The sequence below is a fragment of the Hydra vulgaris genome, chromosome 11 (assembly GCF_038396675.1).
Source record: "Hydra vulgaris chromosome 11, alternate assembly HydraT2T_AEP".
NCBI classification, from domain to species: Eukaryota; Metazoa; Cnidaria; class Hydrozoa; order Anthoathecata; family Hydridae; genus Hydra; species Hydra vulgaris.
The window spans coordinates 50947501-50957746 of NC_088930.1; the positions used below are offsets into that span (position 1 = coordinate 50947501).

Consider the following 10246-nt stretch of genomic DNA (forward strand, 5'->3'; position numbering starts at 1 on the left):
ATGTAAAAATCAGCAAAATTTGAGACTTAAGGTTGCATTTTATAAAAAAATTGGATGCTTTCACATGGAATTGCCCAACATCAAGACCAATGTCTTGGTCATGAAGTCAACCCAAGATAAAAACCAAAAATTTTAAAAATTTTCATAAGACTAAAATCAAGATTCTAAGAAGTTCAACACATTAAGACTTATGCTCAAACATGTATGTATACAATTTGGTCTTTAGCTGATGTATCCTTTTACCATTTATACACAATATGATAAAACATTATTGCACATGTAAAATATACTATGTTATTGCGAAATGTGCAGTCAAAAAAAAAAAAAAAAATATATATATATATATATATATATATATATATATATATATATATATATATATATATATATATATATATATATACATATATATATATATATACATATATATATATATATATATACATATATATATATATATTTTTTTTTATTCAGCAAAGATGTAAACATGGTATAAACTAAATTATATCATTTAAACATTTAAGAAATGATGTACAAAAAGATTTTTTAAAGTAACGAGTAACAAATAAAATATAGCATTTTGGAATGAAAGATTTTCATCCACTTTACAAAAATCTAATAAAACTTTTATGTAAACTCAACTTGTTAGCATTTTAATAACTTATGTTTCTATTATGAGCTTTTATTGTCTCATGTAGTCTGTTTTTCATAGTACAAACTAACTTTTTTGTAACTTCTGGAGTAATTGAGCCCAACTCTTTTATAATTACTAATTGTAGTTGTTGCTGATTCCTCGCATCGAGTGTCTTAATTCTTTTACTCAATTTATCCCACAGATGTGCGATAGGATTTAAATCTGGAGATTGTGGTGGTGTATGAAATTGCTTAGCTATTTTAAATATAAGTCATTCCTTGACACGTTAGGCTGTATATTTGGATTGCTATCTGCTGAAAAATAAATGACTTAAAAAATCCCAATTTGTGGGCACTTTCTTCCAGATTATTTTTCAAAATGTTTAAATACACTTTTTATCTATACTTCCATCCCTGAAAACCAAGCTTCCTACCCTCACAAGTATTCCTATATATATATATATATATATATATATAATATATATATATATATATATATATATATATATATATATATATATATATATATATATATATATATATATATTTATATATATATATATATATAATATATAAATGTTTTTTGAAATAGCCGCGGTCAAATCATCAAAGCATTTGATGATTTGACCGCGGCTATTTCAAAAAACATTTCAAAAACAGGCTGAATGAAAATATTCTGAACTATACCTTAGGTGAAATAAATTATATCGAAATTTCTTAACAAACTTTTTTATATTAGCGAAACGGTTTTAAATAAAGTAAAAATTTACTGATAATGATTTTTTTTTTAAGTATTATTGACAGTTGTATATAATTTTTTTAAATTTATATTATATAAATTATTTAAGTATGCATTTTTAATAAAAAACCTTATTAAAAATAAAAAACTTTTTTGCTTTTATAAACGATGACTTTCTAAGACAACGAAAGTCTTTTTAACAAATTGTAATATAAGAATTATTTAAGTCAAAAAGATAAAAAAAATCAATTAAAAGGAAAAAAAAAAATTTCATTGAAAATAAAAGACAAATGTCTTTGCAAGCCGTTACAATTAAATAAGTTTGGTCTTTAATGCTTTTATATTATAGAAACACTTTTCAATAAAGTAACAAAACACTTTTAATGAATTTTTATATTAAGTATCAATAAACTGTTTTTTGTTTTTTCTTTAATTATTTGTATTATGTATTTTTTATGATAAATGTTAATACTTTGAAACAAATTTAACTAAAAAAATAAAAAAAGTATAGAAGTTAAAAAAAAGAATGAAATGGTTTTTTAATAAGTAATTATTTACTAGTTTACATTTACATGGAAATTGATATTCTTAAATTAGTAAAAAACACTATAATTTAAATTAAGGGTGAGTATTTTTTAAGCAATCATTAAAAGTAAATTGTTCTATTTATTTTAAGGGTTTCTGATGTTATATAAACATTAATAAATTAAAAATATTAATAAAAAATTATTCCGAACATAATTAAAAACATGATTTAAATAAACTAAGCATTTTAGTTTGTTGAGTTTTGTTTTAGTTGGGTTTTTTTCTATTTCTCTTTCATTAAGATTTTTTTTGCTTTTATAAAGTAAAGTTTTTTTTAGATAAGTTAGAGTAAATTTTTTTAGCGCATTTTTAAATTTTGAAAACATGTTAAAAGCTGTGGTCAAATCATCAAAACAAAGTTTTTTTTGTGTGGTCATATAATTGCGTGCAATCCACGTCTTCCTTTGAAACACTGTATGTATGTATACATATATATATATGTATATGTATGTATACATATATATATATATATATGTATACATACATATATATATATATATATATATACATATATATATATATATATATATATATATATATATATATATATATATATATATATATATATATATATATATATATATATATATATATATATACAACCCTCGGAATAAGGAGAAACGAGTTCGACAATAATTTGTCAACCTCATTTTTCCTAATTTGATACAATGGTCTCACCATAAAATATAGAAATGAGGTTGGCAATTTTTTGCCAACTATAAACACTTTTAGGTCGGCATTGCTATGCCGACCCTAATTCCGAGGGTTGTATATATATATATATACATATATATATATATATATATATATATATATATATATATATATATATATATATATATATATATATATATATATATATATATATATATATATATATATATATATATATATATATATAGGGTAACAGGGGGGATAATAAGCCTATTTTCTCAAGAACTTTTTTTTCTCTCTTTGAAGTAAGTAAATAAATATTAAATTCAAACTGGAAATACTTTTAAATGATAGGTCACACATATTTTTATATGTACAGAAGCTTTTTTCAGTAAAATTTAAAGTCATATAGTGAAAAAAAAGCCAAAATGTTACAATTAAGGCTTTCTCAAACTTTGAAAATGGGGGCAATAAGCTCCAGTATGTAAAATATATATTTTTACATTATTTGTAGACAATTCTTACAGATCCAATCCATGGCTTCAATATCAGTTCTATCTGGAATTTTTGTGCATTTAATATGGTACCAAACATCATCAAGTCACAGCACACCCATTCTTCTCCTTGACCTTCATGAATACCACACTTTACACACAACGTGTTGTTGTTCTCATCACTATCTAGCTTGAAGATTTCTTCTTTTTTTTGTGGTCTTTTATCTTGGAGCATTATTTTTTTTGTTGCTTCTTCTTTCAGTTGCTTCAAACATTCATCACCTGTTAGACTTTCTCCATAGCAAAACCTAACTCTAGCCGAGTAGAAAATGGTGTCTGTGGTCTTTTTGCAGAAGTTTAAGATATCATTGTCAAATGTATCATCATCTGTTGATGTGGCTGCAGTTGACAATGATGTTGACAGTAATACATATAGTAGTGATGTTGAAGCAGAAGCATTGTAAGCATTAGTGCTGGAAAGTACATATAATAATGCTTGGACGTCTGGTTGGCAGACAACTGCTTACATATGACAGATTAGACATAGTAATATAGTAGACATCTGCCATTATCTAGCTAGTTGCATAAGATTTCCTGCATCTTTCCCCTTTCTTTTTTTTTATGCCCAAACCATTCTACTCAATAAAGTGCGCAATAAGCTCTATTATTAAAATCATATTTAAATTTAAACTATTTCTACAAATAAATAACTTTTGTTTTCAATTTAAATTATATCTCTGTAATGTTTATAAAATTAAAACATGGATTTTATATATCTGATCAATGCTATTTGATTGCTTTAATCACATTTTTTAACAGTTGGGTTATTAAGCCCCTGCTAATTAAAACATTTATTTTTATAAACTAATTAAACTAATTAATAAAAAACAGGACCATATTTTTCTTAGAAATGCTATCCTTTCAAAATATTAAATAGGATTTTAGTATTAAAGTGAATTTTAGAGCTATTTATAAACAATCTCTCAGACATTCATTTAACTGCCATTTTACTTTGCTAAAATTGCTTCCTTCGCTTGCTCTACAAATATCAGTACTTTAACTCAGTGATTACAAACACAGAGATTCAAAAGTTAAAAAAAGTATATATATATATATATATATATATATATATATATATATATATATATATATATATATATATATATATATATATATATATATATATATACATATATATATATATATATATATATATATATATATATATATATATATATATATAAATTTAAATGCGTATATACATATATGCATATATATACAAACCACGAGCTATGATCTCGTAGTTGACTACTTAAATGTATGTGAAGAAAATTCGCACACACACACACAAAAAAAGAGGAGAATAGACAGAGAAGAAAAAATAATCATTTCATTAACAAGCAGCATAAGCTATATATAACTTACTAAAAAAGGAGAGCTTTGAGTTACTTACCTAACTTTGAGTTACACCTAACTTAAATTAGCGTATTTCCGGCGTGAAACTGCCATATTGAATCTCAGAAAAACTTGCTCCGTAGGGTAAAGTCATTAAATTGCCGATGTAAAAATAAAAATTAAGTATAAAAAGTAAAAAATTAAAAAATTTTAAATTCACACCTGACCTTTCAAACATGGAGAAATTAAATTTGAAAAAAATATATAGTTTTCTTGCAAATTAATACAGGTTTAAAAAAAAATAAAAGTAAAGACTTATGCTTTAAAAAAAAAACTACCCTTGATTATTGGCGCCGAGTATTTCTAAATACAAATTAGAAATAGGATTTCTAATTTGTATTTCTAAATACAAATTAGAAATCCTATTTCTAAATACAAATTAGAAATAGGATTTCTAATTTGTATTTAGAAATACTCGTTTCGTTTTAGAAGCTAGTTTGATTCAGTAATAAAATATTAATGATAAAATTTAGCGGTTATTATGTTTGCAATTATAAATTGCTTCTTTTTTCAAGAATAATGCTCATTATGATGTCACACTGGACAAATAGGGTTTAGGGTTTGGTTGATTTAAAAACATCTACCATTTAATCTCAGTATTTGATTTTTCTATATTTAAAACTATTGCCTGTTTGTTTTTGGCATGTTTGCAACAGTATTTTGGGATAAGTGTGGTAAGTTACCCAAGTAAAGTGAGGCCTTGCTTACTACTTGCTTAATACTTGCTTCCATGCAAGTACAATGGTTTTATCGATAATGTTGGCTATAAAATTTGAAAATAGTGTTGTCAAGTATTGTATCAATTATAATAAATATGACGTTTGAAGATGGGAATTTGAGAGGTAGATTTTATTTGGGTGTCATGTCCAAGTAAAATTTTACCACTTCAATGTCATTGATATGTAGAATATTAGTACAAAGCAGACCCGTAGAAACAAAAATTAAATTAAGGAGGGGGCAGTACTACCCCGAAATAGTTTTAAGGACCTTTTTTTTTTGTCATTTTTTTCAATCAATTTTTTCAAAATTATTTATTTGAAAAATTATTGGGGGGGGGGGGGGGCAAATGCTCCTACAGCCCCCCTCCCTTTTGCTACGGGCCTGCAAAATACAATGACATCTGCCCTAACAAACATAAACTTGTGTGAGGTGTATTTTCAAGACCACAAAAAGGTGGTGTATGCATGTGGCTATTTCTTTGTCAATAATGTTTTTTTACTACTCAAAATGTTGTATAAGTCATAGGCTTCCAAACTCATACGACCTTGGTGATGCAGAACAATAGCACTCTTCTTGTCATATTGATATATCGTCTCCCATCTACGCGATAGATCTATAGTTACGTGGTTTGCTATTTTTTTTTTGTTCATTTAATTTCCATAACTAAAAATAATATGAAGTCTTTAATATTGATACTACATCAACTTGAAGTTTTTCAGTTAATATTGATACTACATCAACTTGAAGTTTTTCGATAAACCGTGTTTGTTTAACTTTTTTTACCAGTTTTGAATAGCAAATAAATATTTTGCTCATTTTTCCTTATAAGACTTGCGCGAAACAAAAAGCATTTAGTAAAAAAAGGTGTTGATTGCACCTGATAACCCCACACCCCTCCTCTTTTCCCAATCTTTCCACCCTTAACGGTACAGCCATGCTTTATTACTTATTGCTAATTAATTCTCAACGTAGTTAGCAGTGGCGGATTCAGATAGAGTGTGAGGGGGGCGAACTGCTCCTTCGCGCTCCCTAAGCCGGTAAACTGGCGCCCACTAAAATATAAGTTTCTCATTACAAAATTATGCGTTTATTTTGAACGGAAATAGAAAACCAGATAACAACAAACCAACGCTTACATACCTGCTTTACAAATTTGCCCGCATTTATGGCAAAAAACAAAACAGAGACGTTTTGTTTTTTGCAAATGTCTCTTATAATCATAATGTATACAGTCAATGGATTTTTTAACATAACTCTGTGTATCACAACTACTGTGACTGTACAGTGAGAGATGTTCATAAAACTACAATGACTTTGCAAACGGTAAACAACTTTTTTTTTACGGAGAAAAACACAAAATTATAAATTAAGTGATTTTAACATTGTGGGGCAATTTAGATTTGTTTTTATGAGTTAAAAATATTTTCGGCAAAAACTCATATTGCACCCTCTCCTTACTTGAAACCTACTTTCAAAGTGTATGCATCAACATCTCCAGCAACGACGACTGAACGACAAATGAAAGACGTATATCCATTCTTGATAGAGAAATAGATGACATAATATATTCCTGATATGTCTATACTCTACAAAACTGACTTGACTTTTCCTATTACATCTGCTTATGGCGAGAGAAATTTTAGTAGACTAAAGATTATCAAAAATGGTGAATGCATTGAATGACGACGACGCTAAACCTCAATCCGCCACTGATAGGTAGGATGAATTAGTGAAACTTTCTTAATTAAATCAAAATCAAATCAAATATAATTCGAAATAGTTATAACATTTCAAGGAAATTTACAATAGTACAAGTACTAATATAAAGTAAATACCTGAATATACAACATAACCTTATAGTCAAGGATGAAAATAGTAATAATAACTGATAACAATAATACTAATTATAATAATAATGATAATAATAACAACAATAATAATAACAATAATAATAATAATAGTAACAAAATGATAACAATTATAATAAAAGGAGAATTTCATAAATAAGGACAATAACAGCAGCAACAAAAATTTAGTGAATAATGACAGCAGCAACAAACATTTAGTACGAAGTAGAGAATGGTTGAATGAAAAGAGATAAATAAATAGATAGATAAATAAAGAATGCCAAAATATTGGTTCTAGTATTAATAATATTAAAATGAAAAAAGTTTAAAAATGGCAGATAGAAAAAAATTTCAAAATGCTAAAAATATCAAATAAAAAAACTGAAGTATCACGAATTGATATACATAATAAAAAATTCCAATATTAATTTGTAGAAATATTTAATTGTATTTTTTTAATAAATAATTAAAAAGTTTGATTTTGAATTCAGAGATTGAATTAAGAGATTTTAGATCAGGAGGTAGTTTGTTCCATGAGGGAATAGATTGATATTTAATGGATTTATTTCTATATTTAGCAGAGTGGTGTTTTGGAATAACTAAGTTTAAGCTTCTGATGGAGCGGAGAGGATAGTGACTATTTGTACTTGAAAAGAAATTGTTGAATGGTACGGGAAAGTTTTTGTGATGATAATTCCAGTCAAATTGGCAGTTAAGAAATATCACAAGGTCACTAAATTTTAATATATTTGAAATTAGGTATAGCACATTAGATTTAAAGTTATTGTACTGAAAATATATCATTTTTAAAGCTTTATTTTGGAGATGGGACAGCCTTCAAATGGTTTGCTTATGGGATTGTCCCCATAATTGACATGCATATCTTAGATGGGACCCAAAAATAGCATGATTTATATAATTTTAGTTTTAAGTCTTAAATCTTAAGTCAAAATTTCTTATATAAATATAAATCGTTAACTTAGGTTTTAAATGAAATTAAATAAATGAAAAATTTTTTTTGTTTAATAAATATTTGGGTTTTATAAAAATTTCTTTGAGTTTCCGTTTCAATTTGCTTGAGTTTTTTAAAGATTTCTTAGAGATTCCTTTTTTGTTTATACTGACTTCTTCTTCTTGAACATCTTTTTGATTTTGCTCTGTCGGTTGGCTTTAAATTGTTAAAAACTTATTTAATTTGGACATGGTTATAGATCAAAGGAACTAGATCTTTTACAAAGTGTAAAAAATCTAGCTCCTTTGATCTTTAATCATGTCCAAATATTTCCTAAAAAACTTAATAAGTAAGAGTAAACAAAAAAATATATGCTGGTAATAGTAGCTCTATTTCTTCTATTTCCTTGAGGAATAATCTTTTGTCTAAATGTCTTTGCAATAGTTAAAAAATTTTAGCATCGAGCAAAGTTTTCACTTAAAAATAACATTTAAGAACTTGAGTTTTCTCTGGTGTGGAAATTAAAGCAAAAGTTATAATTCCATAATATACCGCAACTAAGTTATATTAAATTATATAACATATAATATTGATAGACATTAATTTAAATAAATTTTAATAGACTGCTTGTAGTCCACAGTAAGACTGTTCGTAGTCCACAGTAAGACTGCTTGTAGTCCACACTTTTGGTGTTTTTCAATTAAACAATCAAATCGTCTATCTTGCAGACCAGAAATTTTTACGCAAATATCTTTCAATTGCTTAGACTAATAACCGACCGACGGAAATTTCTTTAAAAGCAGCTTAACTACAATAAGTAGAAGAATATAGTATTTTTACCAATAATTTTAGTATTGTTACTATTTCAACTATATATCAAAAAGTATAAAATATATAAATAATTTTTTCATTAATTTGTTACGGCCCTGTGGCCTAATGGATAAGGCGCCAGCCTCCGGAGCTGGAGATTGTGGGTTCAAGTCCCATCAGGGTCGTCTTATCATGCGTAATTAGATTTTGGTTGCTTTGTTACTTAAAAATAGTTTTTTAAATTTATAAATTTTTTGAAACATCATTTTTCTATACTAATACAAAATTTTTATAAACATATTTTAATTTAGAAAAGCAATTAAGAATATTAGTGTCAGTAATAAAAAATTTTTTTGTTATTAAAAGCTGTTGTTATTTATTTGTTGGTTGGCTATTTAAGGATTTCATTAATTGAGGGCAGGCAAGCCCACAAACCATACTACATTTTAAGTTAGTAAAACAAGTCAAAATAAGACAAGTTTTCCCTGGCTTTTATAACGCCCGTGGCATAGCCGTAATTAGGGCGCCCTGATAAGCATCAATTTTTTAAAATTAAAAGCATGCACAATTATACAAGTTAATGACTATGTTTTTATTTCTAATACTTTTACTTTACATATTTTCATGAACCGCATTTGGATTAAAAAACACTTATGCATCACTTTAAAATTCACTGATTGTTAATAATAATTCAATTCAAGATTTTGTTCGGGGAACCAATGGAAAAAAACTCCATTTCCAGGTTCATCGCGATTTTGCTATCATCTTCCGCTTCACCAAAAATTCTGTTTCATACCAAGACGAGTCATCTGCTCATCATGGGCAGTGACGGATACAGGAACTTTTGGTTGTGTGGGGCAGGGAAGATGTTGAAATTTATTTATTTATTATTATTATTCAGTGATCAAAAACAAATACAATAATCTATTTATAATTTGATGAAGAGGTGCTACACCAGGCCCCTCTATGCTGACGAACATGGAGATACAGACGCTACAAACAAAGCAGCTATTGTATCTATAAAGTTACTTTCTTATGTTGTTTTTGAAAGCGTTGATGGACTGAGCGTTCACTGCTTCTTGCGAAAGCGCATTCCATGAGGCGACAATTCTATTTGAAAAAAAGTTATATCGCTCCTCACAGTTTTTTACCATCTGACGTTCTAGTTTATGGTTATGGCCTCTTAGAATATACTTATCTTTACTTTTTGAAAATTTTTTGCGACAAAAATAACAAGCTCGAGTTTACGAGTGATTTTGAATTGCTCCATAAGATCTGCTCTTTTGCGGCGTTCTTCAAAAGTTGTTAAACCGAGCCGTTGGAGTCGATCTTCATAGGTCAGGTGTTTAATAGTCGA

General features: G+C 26.9%; 1 protein-coding gene and 1 non-coding gene across 2 annotated transcripts in view; one reads left to right on the plus strand and one right to left on the minus strand.

Annotated features, from left to right (window-relative positions):
* The window catches only part of LOC100199683 (RNA polymerase-associated protein LEO1), a 29360-nt gene extending 24683 nt beyond the window's left edge, over nt 1-4677 (minus strand). Inside the window, exon 1 of the mRNA XM_065809127.1 lies at nt 4559-4677. The gene's annotated coding sequence lies outside the window, so the exon portion shown is untranslated. The remainder of the gene's footprint in view (nt 1-4558) is intronic.
* A 4324-nt stretch (nt 4678-9001) lies between these two features.
* trnar-ccg (transfer RNA arginine (anticodon CCG)) lies at nt 9002-9074 on the plus strand. Its single transcript has one exon. It is a non-coding gene; the product is annotated as a tRNA-Arg (tRNA).
* Nucleotides 9075-10246: the final 1172 nt, after the last annotated feature.